The 3,298-nt window shown below is 46.4% G+C and overlaps 1 protein-coding gene across 1 annotated transcript in view; it reads right to left on the bottom strand.

Annotated features, from left to right (window-relative positions):
- Nucleotides 1-3,298, bottom strand: part of PROM1 (prominin 1) — a 135,534-nt gene that overhangs the window by 43,983 nt on the left and 88,253 nt on the right. The window lies entirely within an intron of this gene.

Genomic DNA, 3,298 nt, shown 5'->3' with positions numbered 1-3,298 from the left:
ATTCAGTGACTGGGGTAATTGGGATGGGTGTGTCAGAGGCAGTGCGATTGGCACAGGACAGAGCAGTATTTAGGGCTGTTGTACATAGGGTCGCTATGAGTCGCAAGTGATGTGATGGTACTTAACAACAACAACATGTGGCTCATGTAAGTGGCTAAATGCTTAACTCACTAAAATGCCTAGGAAAGTAGAAGGTCAGCCGAAGAGAGGAAGACTCTCAGTGAGGTAGACCGACACACTGTGGGTTTACGCAGGCAGAGATCAGGAAGCCGGCCCAGGACAGAACAAAGTTTCTACCTATTGTTCTAGGGGTCTCTATGAGTCATAGTTGACTTGATGGCATCTAACAACAACCTTAACCGAAAGGTGGGTGGTTCGAAGCCACCTAGATGGAACTCAGAAGACAACCCTAGAAATCAACTTCTGAAAGTCACCTGGAGCTGTTCCACTCTGCACACAGGCGGTCACCATGTGGCAGAGTCAACGCAACAACAACAACCACACGGGCTGACCCAGGATGGCTTGATACAGCGGCTGCTGCAAGGTCTCAAACACAGCAGTGGTTGTGAGCGTGGTGCTTGACCAGTGTTTTCTTTCTGTTGCTCATGGGGTTACCAGGAGCCGCGTGGATGGTACCCTCCAACAATGAGCCTACTGACGCCAGCCTTGCCTCACGGTGGGCCACCTCAGACACATTACAAACACACGCTTCTTCGTATTTCAGTTGTGGAACATCTTGTCAATGGTTGTGGGTGTACGGACTCCTCCTGTTCCCTCTAACACACTAAGCTGCTAACCCAAAGCTTGGTGGTTCGCACACAATAGCTTCTCAGGAGAAAGGCATGGGCTTCTGTTTCCATAGTGACTACAGCCTTGGGAAGTCCAGTTCTACTCTTTCCTCTAAGGTCACTATGAGGCAGAACCAGTAGTAAGTTTAGTTTGAACTTGGTTCAGTCCCTTTTACACTCAGATGCATTGATGGCCATCAGGAGCTGTGTTTACATGGCTTTTCCAAGCTTACTGGGGAAAAAACAAAACATCAAAATACACCCTTTGAGCTGTGGTGTTGGAGAAGAGTACTGAATATCCCATGGACTGCCAAAAGAACAAATATGTCTTAGAGAAAGCACATCCAGAGGCCAGAACACATTTAGCAACAACTATATTCATAAAATAATTGCCTCTTCTGTAAATTCCTTCTTGTAGGCTTACCAACAATTTAATAAATATTTAAGGAACAATTTAAATAGCATGGGATTATTATGAGAGTGAAATAAAGCGAATTTTCTAAACTAAAAAAAAAAAATACACCCTTTAAGAACCATAAGAGATTTGAACTTTAAGAACTATAGGCACTCTGGTGGCCTAGTGGTGAGAAGCTGTACTGCAATCCCAAAGGCACAGGGTTTGAATCCACCAGCTGATTCACAGGAGAAATATGGGCAATCTTGTCCCCTGCTCTTAAACTACCTCTGAAAACCCATTGGAGGGTCAGCTATGAGTCAGTTCTGACTCGATGGTACACAACAACAAACAACAACAACAATAACAAGAGCTAGTTCTTCCCAAGTTCTCATAATGCTGACGAGATAGAATACGTCAGAGTAACTGCAGCTCAAGAGCTATCAAGCACTTTTCCCTGGACTTCGTCTCAAAGGTCCTGTGACCGTGGAAGTATTCTGGGCCACTGCGTTCCTTCCTGAACAAGCTGAGGACACAGTGACTATTTAGAATTTTTACGAGCCTCCTAAATCAAGCACCTGCAGAATGCATCACAAATCTCAATCTTCTAAATGGGACTGGGGACCCGGCCAGGCTCCCGTATCAGGACAGTGGCTCCTCAATTAGCCTAACTGGCCTTCCCAGAATGTCAGCTACCCATTCCCGGCAGCCGGGGGAGCACAACGGGGGAGAAATGCTTCCCCACATCTAAAGACTCCAACGAAGAAAGAACTCACTTTTGCTCAGTGCCTCTCCCCCCAAGTCCCCATTAAAAAAGGCTTTCATTCAATTAAGAGCAATCTTGATAATTCTAATGACAGCCACCAGTGCCCAGTCTGTGGACGTCTGCTCCAGATATTGAAGACACAGAAATAAAGGATTCTAAAAGCTTTCAGAGTTAATGAAAGCCTCACTGGCTCAGATAAAATTCTTTTAAAAAGTAAGTTTATAGTCTTGACTGGGGGGAAGTGGGTGGGTTTGGCGGACATGACTGAGTTGCTCTTTTTCTTCTATTGAACTCGGATCGCTAAGGAGATGAAGCTGAGTGCACAGGGCATGTCTGGTTGCTGTCTGTATCCATCGGGCTGAAGCCCCTTGAGACCCACAAGGCAGTGAACATGAACGTGGCCCAACACGTCCCTAGCCCTTAATTTCCTCATCCTGTGAACATGATGGAGTGTTGGCATTTGTCAGCACCCATTTGATGGTTGTTGTTGTGTACCACAGACCTGGAACTGACCCATAGCTGACCCTCTGGTGGGTTTTCAGAGGCAAAGTTTCAGTTGCAAAGGAGGAGATTGTCCATCCTACTCACGCAGAGCCGCCGGTGGCCTCAAACTGTGTGCCTTTGGGATGTCTTGTCACTAGCATGGTAGGTGGTTGACAGCTTTGGTTTTGGAAAAAAGGTCGCTGGAGGCATGACATCCCCCGAAACTGCAAATGGCTAATGCACTTGGATAATAACTGAAAGGCAGGCAGTTCAAGTCCACCAAGAAGTCTGTCTGAAGGAAGTTGTGACCATGCACTTATGAGAAATCAGCCTCTGAAAACCTTCTAACCCAGAAGTGGTCGCAAAGAGCTGGAACCGGCTGTGCGATTCCAAACGCAAACCAGTAACCACCGAGTTAACTTGACACCGAGGGACCTCATGTGTGTTGGGCAGAACTGCTCCAAGTAATCTTCAAACACAAACCAGTAACCGCCAAGTTAACTCTGACACCGAGGACGTCGTGTGTGCTGGGCAGAACTGCTCCTAGTAATCTTCAAGGCTTGGGCCTTTCAGACCCAAGGACCATCACACCCTCTTTCTGAGGCACTTCTCACTGTGTTTGAACTGACAACCTTTCGGTGAATGCTTACCTGTTTATTCACCACCCACCAAAAAATTTAAAAAGCAGAACAAAACCCCCAAACTCATTATAGAGTTCTGGTGGCTTAGTCAAAAGGAACTGTGCCGTCAATCCAAAAGGAACACGGCTAAATCCACTAGCTGTTTTGTGAGAGAAAGATGGGCAATCTCCTCCTATTTAGTCTGTTGTTGTTGTTATGTGCCATCGAGTCGCTTACTACTCATAGC

Source organism: Elephantulus edwardii, unplaced genomic scaffold (genome assembly GCF_000299155.1).
Source record: "Elephantulus edwardii isolate Elephantulus edwardi_28Jun2011 unplaced genomic scaffold, EleEdw1.0 scaffold00035, whole genome shotgun sequence".
Lineage (NCBI taxonomy): Eukaryota > Metazoa > Chordata > Mammalia > Macroscelidea > Macroscelididae > Elephantulus > Elephantulus edwardii.
This window is presented reverse-complemented; position numbering and strand designations above follow the sequence as displayed.